This window comes from Bacillus rossius, chromosome 1 (genome assembly GCF_032445375.1).
Source record: "Bacillus rossius redtenbacheri isolate Brsri chromosome 1, Brsri_v3, whole genome shotgun sequence".
Taxonomy (NCBI): domain Eukaryota; kingdom Metazoa; phylum Arthropoda; class Insecta; order Phasmatodea; family Bacillidae; genus Bacillus; species Bacillus rossius.
This window is the reverse complement of record NC_086330.1, coordinates 225,993,356-226,018,769: the sequence shown is the minus strand read 5'-3', so window position 1 is coordinate 226,018,769 and position 25,414 is coordinate 225,993,356. Positions and strand designations below refer to the sequence as shown.

At 39.7% G+C, this 25,414-nt stretch overlaps 1 protein-coding gene across 1 annotated transcript in view; it reads right to left on the bottom strand.

Moving 5' to 3' along the window:
• Nucleotides 1-25,414, bottom strand: part of LOC134527334 (protein espinas-like) — a 1,109,625-nt gene that overhangs the window by 729,383 nt on the left and 354,828 nt on the right. The window contains exon 2 of the mRNA XM_063359914.1: nt 4,010-4,079. The gene's annotated coding sequence lies outside the window, so the exon portion shown is untranslated. The remainder of the gene's footprint in view (nt 1-4,009; nt 4,080-25,414) is intronic.

Below are 25,414 nucleotides of genomic sequence, written 5' to 3'. Positions count from 1 at the left end.
TTGAGGTGCTGGTGCCGGGTCAATGACCGAATTCTCTGACGTCACGGCAGCCATCTTGGATGAGTGTGACCTTGACCTTGAATTCGACAATCAAAATTTGCCAAAATTTTCCAAAATTTTCCCAAAATTCCTCAAAATTCCTCAAAAATCACCAAAATTTCCATTTTTTGGAAAAAAATTTTTTGTCAAAAAACCCAAAAATTTTGATAAATTAAAAATTTATCTTTTCGAGGGAAAAATTCCCGTTTCGAGGGAAAATATCCCGTTTTTAGTCCTTAAAAATCCCAGCGGCTAGAAATGTACATATAGAGGCTTAAGCATTCATGTCTACAGCCTCCGATAAGCCTCTGACATCATCATGGAATATATCATCTTGGATTATAACGTCACCATTGCAATTATCGTTACACCCGCCATCTTTAAAATCTTTATTTATTATCGGATTTTAATGAAAAAAATTAAAAAATATAAAAAATACACACAATAAAATTTTAATAAAAAATAATCAAAAAACAAACATTTACGACAAAGAGCTCGGAGTCCTCGGTTCGAACCCAGTGAGCGCAAAAAAAATAATAATGGCATCAAATTCTTCCCTCACAGTGGCTGCAGACAGACTGACCCCCACCACTTATGTCAAAGTATATAAAGTCACCTAGTATGACGTCATGTCCGCCATCTTGTCTTCGTTTGCTGGAAGCCACCATCATGTTATCGTCTGTTAGAGTGCGCTGACGCCACGTTAGTTTAATTCTTACCCGCTAGAGTGCAGTAATCATTTATTATTTCTGCGACATCCACCATCTGGAAATTTGAGCGCCATCTTGGAAATCCGTAATTTTAATGCTAGAAATGTGGGAAAAATTTCAAAATTCATTAAATAAATTGGCAATAAATATATTGATTGATTCGATCAATTCGTGTCCTTGGTTCGATCCCTAGACGATGCAAAACATTTAATTTTATGTAAAAATAATAATTTTAATAAATAAAGATCAAAGTCCTAAAAGAAGCATAGTTTCCAAATAAACAATCATCCTATAAGTCAGTACGACAGTCATCTTGGATATTTGTATTTACTATCCGATTTTAATGAAAAAAATTTAAAATTCATTAAATAATTCACTCATTAATTAACATATTGATTCGATCGATTCCTGTCCTTGGTTCGATCTCTGAACGAAGCTAAAAATAAATTTAATTTAAATATCAGAAAAGTGTCAGGTTCGAGAAATAAAACTCCACAAGTTCTTTTACAAAAATAATATTTATTACATAATTTCTTTATTACTACACGAACACTTACGTAAGCCAGCAAACTTATAATCATTTAGTTCCGTATAGGTGTGAAATGACTAATTCGTAGCTCCAATCGGTTTATAAGACCAACCAGAACCTTTACTGACATAATCCTCCTCTTCTTGACAGAGTTTCTGGATACCGTGTTTAACAGTTTGCTTCACATCGTCAGAATTGTAAATTACTGCTGCCGATGTCTTGAATGCACATTTTTTCACTTTTTAATCAAACGGATATGGCTTTCCATATATACAGTCCAACCACAAGTTATATTTCAAAGGTACGTTTGTTGCTACATCATCAGTAAGCTGATTGATTATGTTCTGTCTGATATCATCAAGAAAATTACAAATGTCTTTCGACTCACCTAACGTATTTAGATAATAGTAGTCTTTCAATGTTCCACGAAATGCAGACTGCGCCAAGTAGAAGCCAATATCATTCACCTGTAGAGCACCGATCACAGTCTTAGGTTTAGTTCCATGTCCAGATACCATAGCAATCGGTTGATGCGCATCTGTTTTCTTACTTGTACGCTTACGAGTCTCCATTCTAAAGTGAGGAGTCGAAATTTCTGCAGGTAGTTCAGCAGTAGGCGCACGGACTTCACCTTTACAGTTTTTCGCATGTCGACGCATATTATCAATTCGAGTAAACCATTCATAACACTCATCACAGCGAAACTTCATGCGAGAAGGATTCTTTGTACATTTACTCCTCTCATGTCTCCGTACATCATGAGCAAATGCAAACGTCATATCGCAGTAGCTGCAAGGATACCGCGGTGATGAAGACAAGCCTTTCAGACTCGATCCAGATACTGACGTTGCCGCCGTCGTACCATTTCTAGGCATACTCTTATGCACATCAATCATTCGTTGTTGTATAGACACCTTTACTTTCTGCCGCGCAACATGTCCTTTGCATGTATCCAAGTGTTGCTGCAAATTAGCATTTCTTGTAAATTGCTTACGACATTTCTCACAGCCAAACATTTTTCGATAAAGGTTCTTAACACATTCTCTCTTCTCGTGTCGTTGAGCATTACTGTTGTTTGAGAAAATCTTGTCGCAGTAACGGCACCAATGTTCGTTGTTTGTTGTCGTATCACCATCCATTGAAGTCACCATCGAGGGCGAAACAGCGTTCGTCGAGGTTTCCTGTACAGCCAGCACTACCGGCATTAAAGTCTCTTCTGCTGGTGGTATCGTGACTGCTGAAGTCTCCTCCAATGTTGTCATCGTCGTTGACAACGGGATCTGCTCCTTCTTGTCGTCGCTGACGTCAAGGTTCCCGTAGACGATGGTACAACCTCCATCGAGTTCGACGTTAAAGTCGGTAAAGATGCCATAAAGTTCTCAAGAACAGGTAATTACGCGACTTACGCACCAGAAGAAACAAACTAGGTGATCTGTACACCGTCGACGACAGTAACGAATTTTGGCGATTTTTGAGGAATTTTGAGGAATTTTGGGAAAATTTTGGACAGTTTTGGCAAACTTTGAAGGTAAAATTCAAGGTCAAGGTCACACTCATCCAAGATGGCCACCATGACGTCAGAACAATCGGTCATTGACCCGGCACCAGCACCTCAACCCTGAACCCTGTCCCCGGAGCCCCTTTTCTATACTACTGAGACATTTGACTTTGCTGACGAAACATAATTTCAGTTGCGGCGAGATGAAATTAACAGCAGCGTTTTTGTAACAAGTTTGTTGTTTCCTTGAAAAAGTTGAAAGGTTAACTGGCACACATTTTTGCTACTTGAGTTGCAATTTATACCTTTTTAGAAAATTTAAGTATTTGCCCCCCGTTTTAATGACAATTTTTCTAAGAATTAGACCAGAAATCTTTTGTTCATCATTAACCAGGAAATTTATGTTGAATATTGAGGCGGCTTTTCCATTAATGCCACCGTGCGAGTTGGTGTTCATATTCGTTTTACGCAACTGCAGTTAATATCGGAAAATTTGCGTGAAATTAATTTTTTTTAAGTGTGGATAAGTTATGTATCTTGGTAGCTTAAATTTTTTAATCTGAACATTGCGCTTACCATTTTATGACGTTATTTTAACTCGAATTGCCGGTTATTTTAGTTATTAAGTAATTTACGAAATCTATAATTGTTTGGTAAATTAGGACCTGTAGATTTTAATTTTAGTTGAAAGTGCGCGAAAAGTGTTTTTGTTATGTTTATGTATAATAATAGCCTTTTTTTATTCCCCCCCCCCAATTTTGTAGTTAATCAGAAAGTTTAGAATTTTTAAGTAAATAAGAGTTAAAAATCTGCTTAGAATGCGCAATTTATGCGGTTTGCTCATCAAACTATAGAGGTAAGTAAGGTTTTAGTATAAAAATTATTTGTGCTGCCGCCATTACATTATCCCGGCAGCAACTATAAATTTAATTATTTTGGATAAATATTTTTTTACTGACAATTTTCAGTGTTTTCTATTTGGACAGTGATAAAATTTGTGTTTGTCGTTAACAAGATTGGTAAAACCATGAAACATGCAGTCGGAAGTGCCTTCTTTCATGGTCAAGTTATTTTTGTTGGGATTTTCAAAAACCCAACAGCTCATAGTCGGATTTACGGAATACATTGTCTCCCCAAAAGTGTGGAGGGGAGACACAGATAAATATTTCGATAGTTTATTACCTCTACAACAACACAGAGGTGTATAAACTTGTCCTGACTTTGCTGACTCACCTGTGAAGATATCACAAAGTCTCAGTTCTTGGCATGAAAGGAAGATTGGTCGTAATATGTGCTGCATTACCTGAAACAGAAAAATTACCCTTATAGACACCTTCTGTTGTAGGATTATATAAAAAATCATAACATTTTAACGAAACCAATCAGGAACATTTTTTATAGGTCATTTTTTATTGAACCTTTATATGATACAAACATATCGTAATTCTAAATGATTATTTATAATAAGTGTTTTCTTTCTTCGTCCTGTATGTGAATAATTCAAAACTAGGTATAAACCAAGTCAGTAATATAAATGGCTTATTATAGAAGTTAATTCGCCAGTAATCTTTTCTTTGTAATCAGCAGCAAAAGTAACTCACCATAAGTGACGTTTTACAAGGTCGCTTGCGTAAAGTTCATGTACATCAACAGGCAACAAAGGCATACAAGGTATTTCATTTTGTAAAACGAGGGGAAGGGGCTCGACTAAAATATAATCAATTACCGATATTTCTATGTAATAAACTAAGACAGCAGAACCCGGAGTGGTACACATTGCTCACGTTCGCTACTCATTCGTTGGAAGAAATGTTAAATTAAGATAAACAGAAGGGGGGAGGGGCGATATATACCATTATTACCATCCCCTTTACGTACTTTTCTGGACATCAACAAGAAACACTGTTGAATGCGAATGTTTTGATATTTTTTTTAATGTATGAAACAAAATGATTTAGATTTTAAACAATACAAGGGTCACACATTTTCTTACATTTAAATTTAAATTTGGTCCAACGTGCACGCTACCTATCGCAACGTCTAAATTAGTGACTAACCTATGCCCCGCAGTACCCATTTGGCACACCACTGTAGTCTCCATGTAAGTGGCCACCCATGGCCCGCGATACCCATGTTGGCAAGCCAGTGCATGCCTTTGAACTCACCGTAAGTGGAATTTCATGGACCTCAGTACCCACATTGGTACGCCAGTGCACACCATCGTACCCTCCCTAAAGTGGCAACACATGTTCCGCGTTACCCATGTCGACATACCAGTACCCAACAACGTACCCTCACTGTAAGTGGAAATTCATGGACCGCAGTACCCATGTTGGCATGCCAGTGTACACCATCGTACCCTCTCTGGGAGTGGCAACCGATGGTCCGCGGTACCCATGTTGTTGTAAGTAAGCTGTGAAAATTGCCATTTTCAGTTTTGGATGAAGTTATAATTTCAACAAAAAAAACATCAAATTTACGAAGATATACTTTTTTCGTCTGCTGAGTATAGTTGAACGTTTGGGCTAAATATTTGTGGTATTGGTATAAATCATCACACTTGGACCGCTGCATCGCATACACTGAAAGCATCGAAGAAATGAAAAAAAGATATCCTACTACCATAAGAAAATGTTGACTATTTCTTTAGATGAGACATGAAGGACTTTGATTTCATACCGAATTCAATTAAGGATTTTCTGTTATGCAAGTTGTAGGATTAGATAATAATGCTGGAAACCATGATCAAAACAGCTTTACAGTAAATGAGAGCAATAGAGAAAAATTTTAAGTGACAGGACAGAAGATCATGACAATGCGATGAGACCAAAAATGTGTGAACGATGTGACAGAATTAATGGAAATGACAATGCTCATGGTAATGATGCTGATAGCCACGATGATAATGATGATATTATTGATTGTAAAGGTATAAAGAAGATGGTAGCAACAGCAGAATATACGTATTACACAATGAGAGACATCCCATTGTATTTGTTGTATCATATGCCTTCTCTAGGGGTTCATTATGTATGGAGTTTGCCTAGAATTAAGATTAACACAAGTCAATTAGTAAGACGTGCTTGAGAGAGAGAAAATATTATGACAAAAATAAATTTATAATAAAGAATGCCAACGCTCATTTGCATTATGCATTTTTCAAGGTTCGAGTAACTAACATAGTGATAATAAGAAATTTGAAATAAATAAAAAGATAATAAATCTGGATTGTCACTCCTATTTAATGATTAATGTAGACAAATTTCGAATACTGGGTTCAGTAAAAAAAAACAACAGTAAGATGGATTCTCCAGAAAAAGGTATATACTACAGAAGCGGTATGGAAAATCATGTTCAGTAATTAAAGCATGATAGTGGCTTCTGGATCAGCAGCAAGCACGCCAGGGCGTGGTATGCGTCGAGAAGCAAAGCAATATGCTTTGTAGGAATGCTGTTTCTCTGCTATAACTATGTAGGTAATCGTCTGAAATAAGTAAGTGACAAACGGTCGGCAATGACTTTAACAACCCTTATATATATATATATTTATATTTATATTTATCACAGGAATATTTTGATTCGAATGAAGCTTGTAACTTGACTGCAATAAACAGTCTGATGTCGGTAGACAAATCGAAGGTTACTAATCGGGTGTTGATGCACTGAGAAAACCTTCAATGGATTAATCGTGTTAAGAATTATTTGATTGGACAAAACTGTGAACGATTCTGTGACTTTGGACGTAATCTAAGAATTAAGCAAGTCACACTTTACCTTCGTCTCGCAACTCACGAATCACGGCTACATTGCATACAGAAAATGCGCAACATAGCCTTATAAAATCCAGCGCTGTTACTTATGTTTTGTTATTAAAGGACTAATGATTTTAAAAAACTTTCCTTTGTTTTTTTTAAGTTTAGAGCAGAGTTTGGTCTGTTAATGTGTGCGATATTTATTATCTTATAGCTCTTAAACTTTATTATCATGTCACTGGTTTAGCTTAATAACCCGTTCAATTATGTTATGTATCACGTACTATATAAGGGAAACCTAAATGTAAGGTAGGTGTGTTAAATATGTGTGTAAATTAATTTAACCGAGTGACCTTCGGCCGACTTGTTTTTTAATCTATTATAAGAAATAAAACCACCAAAGTGGTCATCTGAAAAAATAATTTCCTTCTTAAATCCCAGTTTAGTTTCAAATACAACCTTTATTGAATAATACTAAGGTATAATAATAAATAAACATTGTAGTGACAGGACTACAATAGAACTGAAAATTAAATAAAAAATACTTCTGGGAACGAATAAAAATAGGAAAATACTGTTCGAAAGGAGCAAAGGCTCTCATATTATTTTGTTAATCAAAGCTGGTTTTGTCTCCACTGGTACAAGGTCAGGTAGCACTAACTCTTCTATCAATGCGTAGTAGATCACAGACAGCACCGTAAAAAGGGGTTACTTTGACTTTAAGAATTACTTTGACAGAGCGTCAAAATACGGGTTGACCATGTGCGAAGCAAACTCGCGTGACTTTGCGTGGAGGAGGGGAGTGCGGGGAGTGGGTTGGGTAGCGATCACCTGAATCACCGACCAGTCCGAGCGTGGTCGTGGTTGGTGTTTGTAGTGTGGTTCGTAAATACGGCTTCGCACTGTTTGGATGCCTAGTTTTCGGTTCGTTTATAGTATTATTTAAGTAAACATACATAGATTTGGGTAGATTAATTTATATATGGGTTCAGCTTTGATTTAATCAGTGGTGTATTTGGTTTTTCCTATTTGTTATAGGTTACCCTTGTGTATATTTATAATATATATAACACAATAGTCAGAACATATAAAATAAAACTGAGTGCCCGAAACTATAAAAATCATAGTGATGAAGACCTTGCAAAAGCCATTGCGGAAGTGAGAACGGGGACACTTTTCTAGGCAGGTGTTGCTAAGAAGTACAAAATTAATAGGACCACAATTATTAACAAGATCCATCACAAACATGAAGGTAAGCCAGGCCATCCCGATGTTTGACGCCTTAGAGTGAGACATTAATAGCAGACTGGGGTTTTCTTTTCCAAAGGCCAACATTCGAACCATAGTTTCAATGATTATCAACAAGGAAGGTAGAGTAGTAAAGCAGTGGAAAGACAATTTGCCGTGCTATGACTTTGCGAACAAATTTGCAGCTCGGAACAACTTCACCCAGAGACTGGCCACAAACATCAAAACTTCAAGGGAATCATTGGGTCCTAACGAGATCAAAGATTTTTTTGAGAATTTGAGACCAGATTTAAAGGAAACAAGTCCAGCTCTTATTTATAATAATGATGAGACAAATATTACGGATGTTCCGGGGGCGATAAAAGTCCAAGTACGCCGAGGGCACAAACGCGTCGAAAGAGTCCAGGAGCATTCGAAATCATCTATAAGCATCATGTTATGTGGCACAGATAAGGACAATTTATTGGTTCCATGGTTGTCTTAAAATCGAAGAACCTTACCACGTTACACTGAATGGCTACCACGCTATTATCCGATATATGATCCAATAGGAACACAGAATGAGTGCGCGGATGCGAATATATAGCATTTCCGCACTTAGACCAACTCACTACCTCTTCGTGATACCAGTTGTTTCGACAAAAGTAAGCTCTGCCCGGGAGTCCTCGTCCCAGCACCCAAAGAGGTATCTGGTGAGGCAGCAACAGCAGAAGGGTCGGAAACTTTATCTGGAGGTCAGCACTGCCGGGCCTTCAAGCCGTTGGTTCCAAAGGCATGTTATCAACGTGAGATCAGCAAGCTGCAATGGTAGAGGCTTGAATGGCAGGTGGCTTCTGGTTTGGCGAGTTCCACAGCCGGGCCATAAAAGCTGTAATCTCCGGGGAGTCGTAGTCGGTAAGACATCCGAGGGGCTGGTCCTGCGGATCTCCAGTTCCCGAGGTAATTCCCCGTGTGAACAGACTTGGGACACTTACCCCGCTGACTTAATGGTCAATATGTCGGAGAAGCCCCAAGTGGAATGAAAAATCTAGGCAGTAGTGCTGGACGGCCAATCGATAGCCCCCATCCAGGTCCTCTGGATGTTATAGGTCGTGTGGTGTTGGTTTTGCACTGGTATTCTGATCCAGGTTGATCAGCCGCAGTCGGCAGTCTGGTGAAGATAAGTGGTCATTCGGAGCTACGAGCAAGTTCTAAAATTACCCAATTCGAAACGGGTGGACTCGTGAGCAGCATTTAATCTGATCCGGTACTAGCCTGGAGAGCTAGTAAAGGCTTGGATAGGTGCCTCGGTACGATCACGGGATATCTGCAGGCACCGGTCGGTATTTTCTGTAGGGGTTTGCAGAATGTTATAAGCTGAGATAGGTGCCAGATGGTAACTTGCTGGGGGGCTTGCCATTGCGGAAGCTGCTGGTTTGCTGGTTGTGTTGCTGAGTGTTGCCGATGCTGGGATGGGTTGCCTCAGCCTCTCTGCATAGCCTTCTCCAACGCATCTGAGCCGCGATGAAACGGCGTATCCGTTTCCCTCGCCATATGAAGCCGCTCTCTGTCCCGTCGGTTCAGCCCCTAATGGGGAGTACATGCCGGCCCGCAAGGGATTAAGAATCTCCGCGATACAAATATGCGAAGAAAAAGGATTTAGTAGGTGTCACATGACACTGCATGGCTGCTACATGACACTGAATGGTTGCAGTGTCACTCCTGGCTACTAAGGGATGCTGCATGACGTCCAGTTGGAGGCTGTCGTTGCTCCACTGCTTCATTGAAACTGATCGATAAATCCATTCTCCTATTAACTTAGTGTAAAATGAAATGTAAGTTTGGGAACAATTTTTCTTGCATTGTTTTTACCTTTATTTATAATTATTTTTAATGGAGTACTTAGGGAATACGACTTTTCTTTAAATTTTAAGATAAACCAAACTTTTGACGTGACGTCTAATAAATCGATGAACGCCGGCTGCACGCACGAAAAGTGTCCCACTACGGATGTCCCACTATGGATGTCCCACTACAGATGTGTCATGTTTGCTCATTGTACGCATGCGTGGCATCTCTCTCCAGCTCATTGTACGCATGCGTGGCATTTCTCTTCCACTCGATTGGAACAACCATCGATTTAACTTTTCAGTCATATTTTCTTCGTTTGAATTATTAATATTATGTAATTTAACGATAGTCCACAGATTTTCAGCACAATCGGTTAGGTTATTTAAAAGTAATGTTGTATATTCAAATACGTTTTGAACCAACAATGGTGTTTTACAGTTACACATAATAATTCAAATTACACCCGGGATCTTTGGCACAATGTTTTAAAAAATATTGTAACACATTATAAATAAGTTTGGTGTATTTGGGATGCGTATTTGTTATAAAATCGTGTTATAAAAACGAAGTAATATTATTCCCCTACCGTGAACAAAATTCATTTAAAAACATCTGAAACTATTATATTTAAAGAATGGCCTCGTGGCCGTGAGATCAGCATCGCTAACTTCCAATCCATAGATTGACGATTCGAATCCCGGCAGCTGCGAGTATTTTTGTACTTGTAAAAAGAAATACGGCGCACCCAACATTTCAAAAGTAATAAATATATTTGAATTAATGAATGCAAATAAAAGTAAATTTATTAATTAAATTGTACATTTCATTTCACTCCTTCTTTGTATCCATACAAAGTAGTGATAATTCAATAAAAATGATTCAATTTTATTCTTAAAAGTATGCAGAGGTAGATTTTATCATACAAAAAATAGAAAAAATTAAAAAAAATTCTTCCTCAAAGAATATAATATTTTTAATGCCTAACTGGTTTGGTTGCAAAAACCTTTTACGGCTCAGTCTCAGGCCGAATATGATATTTCCTTTTCTTCTGGATCAATCATTTCATCAATGTTTTTTTATGGCGTTGTCACGATAAACTATCGTCCGTAAACCGACTTTATAGACAACCAATTTTTTTCACATAAAGATTATAATGTTAGGTCACGTTTATTAATAATTTACTTCCACCTTGTTAATTATTATTTATTGCAAAACCACAGAAATTATTTGTTATATTCACACTTTTAGCAAAATGGAAATTCATTATGATTTTACTGAATTTTCCATACCTACCTGCTTATTACACCAAACATGTAAATAATTATTTTGACTCGTCTCAACAGTAATACCTGAAAGAAAAAAAATTCTTAAAGCAAACAATGTAAATTTCAAAATTGTTATAACAGCACGAATGTAAAACTTAAGTGTTCCTGTATTACGTAGGCTATCCATTATACAGAAAAAAAGATTGGTTAGATTGTAGGTCCTTGGACGATGCCTCGAAGAGTGATATTTTACAGGATATGGAGAGGTTTTAGGATCAGGTAACTTTAAAACGGATTTTATATGTCCTGGCTGTGACGTCATTTCGACCGACTGTGTACTGTCCCGGCTATCGCCGCTCCCTCCAGCAATGTCAGTCTCCCTCCGCAACCCCACCTTCCTAAATAATTACATATTTAATATCCTTTAGAAAATTCAATAATCGTAAATCGGCGTCTCGGGGTAATGGCTGTTGTAGTTGTAGTGTTGTGTGGCGGCGAGGACCGCGGTGAGCGTGTTTACTGCTCGCTCGGTGCGTGGCAATCAGTGGAGGTCGTTACCAGCCAACAGACCCCTGCAAGAAACCCCCCCACCCACAAGGCATGAAGGGCAAGGAGCCTCCTGTTGTCGGCTGTCGGCTGCCGCCGTGCAGCGTGGGGTTTATGTGCGGGCCGCACAGTGCCTACCATCCAGCCCTCCTTTCTGGACTTATTTATACTGGTTGTCAGATGCCATTTGCCCGAGTCCGGAGTGAGACTATACAAGTCCGTACATTTACACAAACAAACTTTATTTTTTTATTAGCAGACTCTTCTTGAAACTCTTCGTGGGGCCCAGATTCTCTAAACTTTACAGGTTTCGAAAGAAAAAAAAAGTTAATTAATTTTTATTGGCCATTACAAAAGAAATTGCGAAAGGCATACTTTCTGAATAATAATATTTATTTGTATGGTTTTATATGTAGAAATACTACACCTTTTTCTTACCAAAACATCCGATTAAATAAATCATGCAAAAAAAAATCAGTATCCTTTCATAACATGTATCAGAATTATGATATTGTTGGATTAGTGATTTGTAAGTACCTGTTTTAGTATTTTTGTGCTTTTGGTAAAGAATTAATTATTATATATTTTCTTAGCTGTAGCTGAATGCTGAAGGCGATGGAACACTGCTAAGTACGGTAATCCCGAGAGCGTGCCACATGCAGTCCATTCTCCCATAGCAAGGTCCTGCCCACCAACCTTTTAATACTTACTAATATTACAAATGCGAAAGTGTGTTTGTTGGTTTGTCCTTTCACACAGCAACAAGGCAACAGATCGACATGATTTTTGGCATAGAGATAGTTTATAGGCCGGAGAGTGACATAGGCTACTTTAGTAGGTAAATATAGTTGGTCCTGAAGCACCGGTTCAAGGCTCAGGAGCCAGGGAGCATCGGCGACCATCTTGGATTATGTCACTTCCAGCACCATCGTAGATTACGTCACTTCCGGCAGCAAAAACATCTCAGAACACTTTATTGTGAACCAAAATTTCCCTATTTAGAGGGGAAATATCCCTTTTAGAGAAAATATTTCCCTTTTCGAGAAAATATTTCCCTCCCCCCTCCTGAAAAATATCCGGTGGTGCAAGCTCCCCGGGAAAAAAATGGGAGGGGGGGTGGTCGCAAGCTCTCCAGGAGGGTCACAAGCTCCCCAAAGAGGGTCTATTCTCTTTTGCATAGTGCTAGTTTAACCTGTAAATCACTTTTCCTGTGATTTAGCCAATTTATTCAGGCTCAGATTTAGGGAGCCACGACGGCCATATTGGATTACATCGATTTCGGCGGCCATTGAAAATTACGTCACTTCTGGCAGCAAAAACACCTCAAAAGACCTCATAATGCACAACAATTGCCCTTTTTTAATTATAACGTCACATCCGCCATTTTGTTTCTTGAACTTTCCGCCATTACCAATCGAACGCCCCGCTGCTATGCGCTGCACTTTTCGTTACGTCATCATCGAACACACCACTCTTTTGCGTTACACTTTTCGTTATGTCCATCAGATTAAAAATATATTTATAACCAACATAAATAATAATAAAAAATAAATTAAAATTATACAGGTTCCTACTGGAGGCATCCATATTGTTTCGTAGAGTCCGCCATCTTGATTTCATCTGATGGCTATCACCATTGAGTGTCGGTTCCTAAAGTACGCCAATGTTTGTAAGGTCGGGCTTCTATTTCCTGCCAGTGTTATTATGAACCTTATATACCAAAAATATCCACAAAATTCACAGTCTTTTGGTTTATGATACTGGTTAAAGTGGTTAAATACATAATATATAATGTTTATATTCATAGTCTGAGATATATCCCACTTATATTATAAATGTGAAAGTTTAGATGGATGGATGGATGGATGTTTGTTACTCAATCACGCCAGAATGGCTGAACGGATCTGGATTAAATTTGGCCTACAGCAAGCTCATAACCTAGATTAACACATAGACCACATAATTATATGAAATTCCATCCCTAAGGGAGTGAAAAAGTGATAATTTCATTTTATAAAAGAAAAAATGTTAGGTCATAGACATATAAATAGTGAGTGAGTGTCATTTCTCTATGTCTACCACACGATCATACACATAGTAAGGTCTGAAAAATTTAAATTTTTCTCTTTGGTGAGACCAGCCCGCTTAGTGGAGCTCGCAGTGGCTAGCAAAATAATAGAAAGGGTGATACATAGATATATATAGATGTAGATAGAGATAAATATATGTTTAAAGAGATGGATAGATGATTTTTATATGTGTAGCTACTTCAAACATATTACAAAACAAAACTTAATGAGGCATTGCAATGCATGCCGAGCATTAGCTAGATAATGGAATCTTTTCAAATTATTGGTAATTTATTATTTTTCATCTTTTTTCTATAGTGCTTTATATAGTCTAGATTACATACAGACTACCAATTTTTTTAGATATATACAGGAAAATAACTATAAACTGGCAGAAAAACGTCTGTCGGGATCTGAAAGTGATATAAATTATTTTGTACACTTGAAATTCAAATTAAGAAGACAATTACTAACTAGATCTGATTTCGGAAAAGGTCCCCTTCACCCTGTATTCAGCTCGGGCAACGCCTGGTACTGCAGTTAGTGTTATCACAAATCAAATTAATCATCTCATCATTGCGAATTCAAAGGTTAAAGTAAAGAAATAACAGTGAACTCAACGTATTAACCAACTCGTGGGCTCATAATTGTACTAAAATACAGTGGTGGATATAGTTCATCAAATAATAAAACTTGACAAATAATTACCCTGTCAAAATAAAGCGTCAAAAGCATTATACAAAACAGCAAAACATATTTAGTTACACAGCTAAAACAATACTCATATACCACTGTATAAAAATACTGATTTACACAAGTAATTAAAATAATACATAGCCTACTTAAAAGAACAAATTTTTCTTGCGAAGATGGCAACCTTTTAGCGTTAGAAATCGTTTCACATAATAAACAGGGTGCTACTGGAGGCGGAGTGGGTGGCCCGGTGTGGCCAGCCACCACCAGGGGCGCTCGCGTCCCTGGTCAGAAGATCCAGAACTGCAGAACAACAAACAATGCGGACATTTAAGTCCAAGCGCCCAAACCCCGCATGGTAGACTCTTTCTGCTCTGACCAACTCTTCTTCCTGAACCATCCTTCTTTCTCCCGTATTGAACCTGCCTGAAATTAATGCATGAAATTTGGCATCCCGCATGAAAGTGCCCAGGGTTTTTTCCTGTGTCTATGCAGGTTTTACCTGGGCCCAACTTATCTAGTAGTTTAGAGTTAAGAGTGAGGGGAGTTAGTCATGGCGCCAATCGCTGCCATGGCTGGCCAATCCCCTCCTAGCACACGATGCATGCGACCCTCTCCCTGCATGGCTAATCCCAGCATGATTAAGGCGTATAGGCTTCGGCCTGAGACGCACTTAGGTCCCTCCCTAACCCGGACCCCTCCCAAATACACTTAGTTTTAGTTAGGTTAGGAAAAAAAAAAAAATAAAAAAAAAATAAACAGGGAGGAAAGAGTTTGCCTTGAGCCCTGGCCGAGGACGGACGCGTGAAGAGGAGCTCCACTACTGAAGCTGTGTGTAGCACTTTTCAGTGCTACCCAGTGAATTTATTGAAAGGTAGCCTGTGCACCCAGAGTGCGCAGGCGGTACAGGTGTTTACAAATAGAGTGAGCGCACTAATCGCCCGGGGAGTAGCTGCCCCTACAGCCTAGCCGCAAACCCGGGCTAGTCCGGGTTTTGTTGGTCAGTGGGTGAGCAGTGCTGCTGCAGGATGTCTGACCACGAGAAAAGGGACGCAGAACAGGAGCACATGAATGTGCCTCTGCCCAGTGAAGATGAGGCAGAGATGTCTAGTGACGACGGCTTCACTGTCGTCGCTAGCAAAAAAACGAAAACAGGGGAAACAAGCAGGATTCGCCCCCCTCTCACGAACCCGGCTTACAACAAGCAGGGCGCGCGCGCGCGTAAAACCCCGGCACGCCGGACTCAAGACCCGGCGAGCCAGTCGGCCCCCAGCACGAGTGCAGGTTCGAGCCCTGCCTCAGCAGAACCGGCCGCTCAGGCACCCAAAAAGATGCAGGTTAAACCCCTGTTTGTTTTTGTTGACCAGGCACATAGCTACCCGGTCATAAAAGCTGCATTAGATGCAGCCCTGCTAGAAAAGTGGTCGTGCATAAGTAGAGGGCACGACCAACTAATGGTACACACCGCCACAGTAGCAGAGTACCACAGGGCAGTGAAGGCCCTAGAAGTGGCCGGAGTGCAGCACTCCGTTCTACTACAGCGGGACGAGATCCCGAATAAATTCGTTTTCTGCCGCGTCCACAGCAGCATGGACAAGGCTTTCATTCAGGGGGAGTTCCAAAGAATGGGACTCCCAGTACAAAATTTTTGGTTCCTGACCAATAGGCAGACCAGGCAACCAATAAATAAATTAGTGGTTGAACTCCCGAAGGCCATTAACACAGACAAGGTCTACGCCATCAAGTCCTTCGGTGGCCTCAACATCAGAGTTGAGGGCTACAGGCACCCTAAGGGCCCCCTGCAATGTGGGAACTGTCAGCGATTTGGCCACTCTGGCAAAGGCTGCAGAGCCTCCCCTGTGTGTCGCTGGTGTAGCCAGGGCCACAAAACTGAGGTGTGCCCCCAGGGAGGGGACAAAAAACAGATGAAGTGCGCGCGCTGCGACGGCCCGCACTCTGCAAACTATAGAGGCTGCATGGCCTTTAAGAGAGAAAACTGGCGTCACCTCCCGCAGCAAGAAAGGAAGGAACGCGAGCTACAATCTAAGCGCGCAATGCGCGACAATAGGAGAGCTGCAGCAGCAGCTCCAGTCCCCCCTCCCCCGCAACACGCGGGCCCCTCTGGGTGCCAGCCCCAGCCCCCCAGACAGGCGCGGAGAGCCCCCAGCTACCCCGCCCCGCAACAGTACAATCAGTACACAGTTTTGGCCGACAGGTATGAAACTGAGTACCCAGTCGTTGCCAACCCATGGAGGCCTAGAGGCCAGCCCCAAACACAAAGACCCCCGAAGAAAAACCTAACGGGGCACAAGAATGGCAAAGGGAGACAGCCCCCAGTGGAACAGCCGGCCCCGAGGCAGGAACAGCCCGCGACACGGCCCCCTCCCCCCCCCCCCCCCTCCCAAGGCTCCAGAGCAGCCAATCACGCGGGCAGCGCCCGCAGCCACCGACATGCAGGTGGAGCAGGCACCAACAGTGCAGCCAACTGCTCCACTGCAGCCGAGCCCCGTAAAAAAGCCAGCCCCTGGCCCTAGTGAATTCCTGAAGGTTGTCCAGCAATCTAAAACCTTCGCCCAGGATCCGAACCTGGCCCAGGTCCTAGAGCCGATGTGCCAACTGATGGCCATCTGGTGCAACCCGGCCATGTCCCTTCAGGACAAAGTACAAGCCACCATGGGCTTCGTGACTACCCTAGCGGCCAGATTCAATGGCCAACAATCGTAATTTAGGCCCTGTCGTTGACTCCAACCCCGACGACAATAGACTAAGCACCATCCTTTACTGGAACGCACGAGGAATTAAAAATAAAATAATAGAGTTTACAGACCACTTGATTAAAAACAATATTAAAATCGCGGCCATCAATGAAACTCATTTAAAACCAACCGATCGCCTCACGATATTAAACTATATTATATATAGGCGCGACCGCGATACTAGAGGCGGTGGGGTTGCCTTAGTGGTCCACAGAAGCATACAGCACTCAGAATTTCAATTACCTGTATTTAATGAACTGGAAGCAGTAGCCATAAAGCTAAAAATAAATAATCAAAATATAATACTAATTTCTATGTATGCAAAACCGGGCAGGACACTGACAGAATTAGACTTAGATATCTTATATCAATCAGCTCCTTCGTTCCTAGCAGTTGGAGATATTAATGCTAAGCATAGCGACTGGAACTGCCGACGCAACACGGCCAATGGTTTCGTGTTGCGAAGGCACGAGTCAAGTAAAAATTACCAAATATATGCTCCCTCAGAGCCAACACATGATAGTGGAGCAATAAGGCAAACCCCCGACATATTAGACATAGTACTAAACAAGCGAGTTCACACGGGTTTCGAACTCAAAGTAGTTCACGAAATGTCATCTGATCACTTCCCAGTTCACTTAATATTCGATGACGCGGATACTGACATTAATCCGCCGAGAACAGTCAGAGACTATAAAAAAGCAGACTGGAGAGGTTTTCAGACCAGACTGATTGACAATTTACCCGCAGCCGATGCTGCCAACTTCGAAACTAAAGAAAATATAGATTCAGCAGTAATTGAACTTACAGAACAAATACAGCTTGCAATAAACTCGTGCATTCCAGAAAAGGAGGTTAATTTTAAGCAGGACGAACTGCCGGCGTATATTCGCAACTTAATTTCTCAGAAAAATAGACTAAGGCGCGAGTTTAGCAGGCGTCGACAACGAGATACCAAACGGCGCATTAATGAACTACAAAGAGTAATTTCCGAGGAAATTACTATATGGAGGAGTAGCCAATGGGACGACAAAGTCTCGAAACTCCAGGTGCAAGATAATAGCACCTGGAATATGACAAAGCGGTTTCTCAACAAAATAGAAAAAATTCCTCCACTGCAGACCCCCACTGGTGTTGCCTTCACCCCGATAGATAAAGCTCAAGCATTCGCGAATACACTTGAACAAGCTTTCACCCCGAATCTCGAGCCCTGCGACCCGCGATTTACTGCCGAAATCTATAAGGAAATTAGATTAAAATTAAATCAACCCCTAACCACAGAGCCTTATTTAACTCAGTCGCAGGAAGTTAAACAAGCCATTAAGCGCATGAAACCTCGTAAGGCCCCTTGCAATGATGGCATCCAGGCCATTGTACTTAAGCAGCTGCCAGAAGAAATTATTGAGTATCTGGCAGCCCTAATAAATGCTATATTTCATTTACAATACTTCCCTTCGCAATGGAAAGAAGCGAACGTAATTGTTTTTCAAAAACCAGGTAAAGATAAAACGCTCCCACAAAACTATAGACCTATTAGTTTACTAAATATACTATCAAAGGTGGCTGAGTATATTATCCTTCAGAGACTCAACACCCACATTAAAAATAATAATGTACTACCTGATGAGCAATTTGGTTTCCGTAGCGAGCATTCCACAACACATCAACTAGTGCGAATGACTGAACAAATAGTTGATACATTCACTTGGAATCAATTCAGTATAGCAACATTTATAGATGTAGAAAAAGCATTTGATAAAGTATTTCATGCAGGATTAATATATAAACTTTATCAAACAGGCTTTCCCGACTGTTATATAAAACTACTAGCCTCGTATTTAAGCGGTAGATCATTTAGAGTCACGACTGAAGGGGCTCAGTCAGACGTCAAACAAATCAAAGCAGGAGTCCCGCAAGGCAGTATCCTAGGACCTGTATTATTCAATATTTTCATTTACGACATGCCTAGACCTGAACATAGATATGTCCAATTAGGACTCTATGCTGACGACACAGTTCTGTTTAGTAGGTCTAGGAACTTAAATTTGGCTGCCGAAAGGTTGCAAACTGCATTAAACCTGTTTGAAAACTGGTGCACAAAATGGCGAATTAAAGTAAATCCGACAAAGTCAGAAGCCATAGTGTTCACGCGCAAACATCTACCGGACTTAGAAAATAGACCACGCCTCACACTCTTTGACGCAATAATACCACATAAAAACGTAGTTAAATATCTAGGAGTACACATGGATAGAAAACTCCTATGGCGTGATCACATAGAATTCAAAAGAAAGGCAGCTTTCGCAAGACTCATGACACTCTATCCAGTCATGAGCAGACGACTCGGGAGCTCTGTTAAAAATGGCTTAATAATATATAACGCGCTCATTAAGCCCATCATAACATATGCAGCACCAGTGTGGGCAACTGCGGCTGAGAGCCATTTAAAAAAGTTGCAGCGAATACAGAACAAGAGCATTCGTATCGCGACAGATGCGCCTGTGTACTGCCCCGTCAGGGCTATGCACAGGGAGCTTAAACTCGAACTCTTGAAAGACTATTATGTCAGGACTGCACAGAAATTCTATGATAAAAGTCACCTGAGCGCAAATATGTATATTTTCTCTCTCGGAGATCGCGACCCGGAATTTTATCGCAAATACAAAATGCCTATCTCAATCCTGGCGCACAGGCCGCCCTAGCTGCTCTGTGATTGGCAGGCCCGCTGGCCAATCACGTCGCGCACAGGCTCACGCGCACGGAACCCAGCCCTGTCTACACGGAAATTTTCCTACGCGAGTAATACCTCAAAAATAATTATTTAACTTATAAATACTAAATAACCAAGCAGGCTGCATATAAAACCTCACTTAATAAAAATTAAATACGAATGCTCCTTCACCATTCGCCTTAAACCCATACGCCGACAGTTCTTCCACTATAACTAGTGAATAGACGTAAGTATAATAATATTAGCCTATATTATGGTACATAATATATGTAAAAAAAAATAAAAAAAAAATAAAAAAAAGGTAGTTCTAGTTATGCTTAGTAACACATTTACAGTTAACGCTACACGCACACAAACTCGTAGACAATTAAGCGTAGAAGTTGGGGCTAAAGGGCTCGCGATGAAGGAATTGGGTAGTTTCTCTAACCGACCGACTGCCCTTACTGGCGACAGGCGATATGAGCTGTGCCCTCTTCCTGAGTGATTCCTGAAGCGCCAACTCGCGGATACACTGTTTAAATTAATTATTCGTAGCTCTGGATGCGTAGATGCTGTGATAATGGGTTAAGCAATGACGGACGAACTAATTTCTCTAAGTGCCGACAGCCATTGACAGGCGACAGGTGACCTGAAGCTATAGTTTCTCCGGAGTAAAGCCCATGTCACAGCTCGCGGATACTTAACGTAAATAAAACATTTAATGCCCACGCATGCGTTACACCACACATTAAGGCATGTTAGCCCGCGCAACATGCATTTACTAAAAATAGTCTAGTCTGTAGGATGTTTAATTTTCTCTCTTTTAGTTATAGGTGCTGCTGTCTGGAGCGGATGTGAGTGGTTAGTGTTACCCTCACCGCCAGGGGCCCCTGCGTCCCTGGCCAGCGAATTCAAGTCCTGGACAAAATCAAAAATCAAGGCGGACATCGAGTCCAAGTGCCCAACCCCCGCATGGTAGACTCTTTCTACTCTGGCCAACTCTTCATCCAGACCATCCTCTGTCTCCTGTACTCTCCTACACTAATGCATGCAAACTTGCATCCCGCATGAAAGTGCCCAGGGTTTTCCCTGTGTCTATGCAGGTTTTACCTGGGCCCAACTTAACTAGTAGCTTAGACTAGAGATAAGAGTGAGGAGAGTTAGTCATGGCAACAATCGCTGCCATGGCTGGCCAATCCCCTCCTAGCACACGATGCATGTGACCCTCTCCCTGCATGGCTATTTCCAGCATGACTAAGGCGTGATAGGCTTCGGCCTGAGACGCACTTAGGTCCCTCCCTAACCCGGACCCCTCCCAAACACACTTAGTTTTTAGTTAGGTTAGGAAAAAAAAATAATAATAATAAACAGGCGCACACTAATTTTCCCTTCTTGATTTAGTTTAGGCTGGCTGGCAGCCTGGCGGGAAACAACAAAGTCGCCACCAAAACAACCAGTGCCACCAAAGCTAATACGGACAAAAAAGTCCAAGCTCCCGCCCTTTGCTTAGTAGTCTTTCTACTCTGCCCTACTCTTGTTCCAGAACAATCCTTCTGTTTTCTGTTACCAACCTGCTTTGAATTTTTTGTCAGTGCACAGGGTTTTCCCTGTGTCTATGCAGGTTTTACCTGGGCCAAACTTATCTAGATTTAGTCTAGAATAGTCAGTGAGGGGAGTTAGTCATGGCTAAAACGTTGCCATGGCTGGCCAATCCCCTCCTAGAACATGATTCATGCTACCTCCTCTGCATGGTTCATAACCCTCAAGCTTAGAGCGTATAGGCTTCGGCCTGAGACGCACTTAGAGTCGTCCCTACTCAGACATCTCCCGCACACTCATAGCTTTAAGTTAGGTTAGGAAAAAAATTGGTTGTCTGTAAAGTCGGTTTACGGACGATAGTTTAAAGTGACAACGTCATAACAAAACATTGATGAAATGATTGATCCAGAAGAAAAGGAAATATCATATTCGGCCTGAGACTGAGCCGTAATAGGTTTTTGCAACCAAACCATTTAGGCATTAAAAATATAATATTTTTTGAGGCAGAAATTTTTTTAATTTTTGTTATCTTTTGTATGATAAAATATACCTCTGCATACTTTTATGAATAAAATTGAATCATTTTTATTGAATTATCACTATTTTGTATGTATACAAGGGAGTGAAATGAAATGTACAATTTAATTAATAAATTTACTTTTATTTGCATTCATTAATTCAAATGTATTTATTACTTTTGAAATGTTGCGTGCACCGTATTTATTTTTACAAGTACAAAAAAATTTTTTGCAGCTTCAGGCATTCGAACCGACAACCTTTGGATTGGAAGTAAGCGATGCTGACCGCACGGCCACGAGGCCATTCTTTAAATATAATAGTTTCAGATGTTTTTAAATGAATTTTGTTCACGGTAGGGGAATAATATTATTTCGTTTGGTAAATATGTAGAGTCGCGGTATATGCGAAAAAAAAAAAATGCTAAAACTCCGAAAATACTTTTATTCTATGCTCTTTCACTTCCTCTTTTCAATAAACCCGGCGGAGATAAGAAATTCCAAATACTTTAGGAGATATCGAATTTTTATTTTCCATCACAATACCGACCATTGTTGCTTGTTTACGTTTATGATTTTTTTTATTTTCGCGACGTAGGTAGAACGACTACATCATTTTTTACTAATGGCAAAGGAATTGTAGCCGCCTCTAACGTAGGTGAGTTTTTAACGTTTCAATTTTATTGTTTTATTTGTTGCGCAAGTAATAAGTAAAAAAAAAAAAATTACGTGAGTTCCTACCGTTCATCCTTTGTCCCGGTTTGTTAGGTCAGGTCAGCTACATTATAAATACTTTAAAAATAAACAACCATTAAATTTTTTTTTAATGTCTGCTTAGTTTGAAAGTATTTATAATGTAACTGACCTGACCTAATCGACCATTTAAATTAATTAGGCATTCACGAACGGTAAATCAAGATGCACATAAAGTTCGCCATTCCCGATTACACCCGAACAATTTACCTTCGGCCAACCTCGGGTTTATTTATTAATATTTATATTTCTCTGTTTATTTTAATGTAGCTATACTAACTTAACTAACCGTCCATAGTGTTTTAAAGTGTTTTAATGTAGCTAACCTAACATAACATAACTATTATAATAATATTTTCAGATTTTAATAGATACTCCTAAACAAGCAACAATGAAGTCGTTCACCTACGTCGCGGAAAAAAAAATCATACTCGTCTCGTAAACAAGAAACAATGGTGGCCGCCTGAATTCACAGGTATTGTGATGACAATTTAAAAATTCGATATCTCCTAAAGTATTTGGAATTTCTTATCTCCGCCGGTTTTAATGAATAGAGGAAGTGAAATAGCATATAATTAAAGTAATTTCAGATTTTTAGAATTTTTTTTCGCAAATACCGCTACTCTACATGTTCAAAATTAAAAAATTCCATATCTCCTAACGTATTTGGAATTTCTTATCTCCGCCGGTTGATTTGAAAAGAGGAAGTGAAAGAGCATAGAATGAAAGTATTTTCGGATTTTTAGCATTTTTTTTCGCATATACCGTTACCCTACATATTTACCTTTCGTTTTTATAACACGATTTTATAACAAATACGCATCCCAAATACACCAAACTTATTTATAATGTGTTACAATATTTTTTAAAACATTGTGCAAAAGATCCCGGGTGTAATTTGAATTATTATGTGTAACTGTTAAACACCATTGTTGGTTCAAAATGTATTTGAATATTCAACATTACTTTTAAATAACCATACCGATTGTGCTGAAAATCGGTGGACGATCGTTAAATTACTTAATATTAATAATTCAAACGACGAAAATATGATTGAAAAGTCAAATCGATGGTTGTTCCAATCGAGTGGAAGAAAGATGCCACGCATGCGTACAATGAGCATGAAGAGAGATGCCACGCATGCGTAGCTACAATGAGCAAATAGGACACATCCGTAGTGGGACATCCGTAGTGGGACACTTTTTCGTGCGTGCAGCCGGCGTTCATAGATTTATTAGACGTTGTCACGTCAAAAAAAAAAGAATGTGTCACGAAAACGTTGCATCAACTTTCGGCCTTGAAATCTTACTCCCATCGCGCCCAAAGAAGTCTCACTTCAAGAAATCTAGCAGAGAAAACAATATACAAAAAACAAAACTTTATACAACAATCGAAACTATATACTTCAAACAGATAAAATATTAAATAAAACGAAAAAAAAAATCGTCTCTGGCATATCCCTGGGGGAGTGTGTATGGATGCCATCCTCACATATTTGACGCTTGTCGTCCTCCCAGGTTACGTCTAGCTTATGGCTGTACTCTTTAGAGTACAAGATGTCTCGAGCATCTCTAACTGTGACCCTCCGTGTGTGGCAGAGCAGAGCATACAGGTTATCACTAAACATAATGCGTTTATTGACCAAGCAGTGCTGGTCTTTTTTTCATCCTGAACACCACACCTACAGGAATACATTTTAGCTCTCAGACCAACAAACTCACTCATTACTTGCCTCGACACTCATCTATTGAATTTACCAACAAGTTTTTTGTTGACTAGGGAAAATCATGGGTGGTTGGGAGGATATCAGCGAGTGTCAAACCGGTGTAAAATTTAACAATACTTGCCAAAAATTCGCCAAAATTCGGCAAAACGTCCAGATTAAATAAATTTCACCAAAAATATCTAAAAAAAATCAGAAAACTAAAAAATTACATATAATGTGGTACAAAGTACCATTTTGAAGGAAAATTTCCCGTTTTAGTCCTCAAATATGCCAGAGGCTTGAAAACTCCTAAAAGTGGCATAAATTCCTTATTGGCAAGCCGCCTTATGTATCTGAAGTCATGACTACAACCATTAGGATGAATTGACTGCTATTTTTAATTGTGACGTCACCATTGCACTCTTCACTACGGCCACCATATTGAAAATTCGTAATTTTTATGCTCGGAAATAGGGAAATTTTTTAAAATTAATACAAAATTAATTCAATAAAATTTTATTTAAAAAAAACTTTTGCCATTTAGAAAGTTGTACGCCGTATTGAAAATACGTAATTTTTGTCTAAATTTAATGGGAACAATTTGAAAATTAATAAAAAATATTCCAAAATCAATTTTAAATAAACATACTTCCACCTTTTGAAAACTGTCCCCCATCTTCAAAATGCGTAATTATTACCATATAAATTCGGATTTTTTTAATTTATAAAAAACTAACCTAATTAAATCTTAATAATAAGATTTATAAAAATTACTTGGTTCGAACCTGACGAGGGCAATTGATTAAAAATTGGAGACGGATCCTTCCTCCAAGGAAGCCACCGGCAGACTGACCTCCCACCACTTATTATAAGGCAGATATTACGGCTTCCAGTATGATGTCATAGCGACCATCTTGTTTTCGTCTCTTGGAGGGCACTGCTACCATGTAGTGTACGTCTGCTGATAGGCGCCACTGAAATACTAGTTAGTTTTTACCTGCTAGAGTACAGGAATCTTTCAATGTCATATTTCTAAGCTATGGGTTATCCAATTTTAACCATTTTTTAAAAATTAAACAGCGGAATAAATCTTCAAACTTTATGCTTATCTGAGTTCTTGTAACTGTAATTGGTTTTGAGAAATTTAAAAAAAAGTGATACAATTTGGACATTAAGTATACTGTTTATACTGCCATTTGTTAAAAATACCCTAGCTTTTTATCAGGAAAAATTACATTTTACAAACAAATTTTGAGA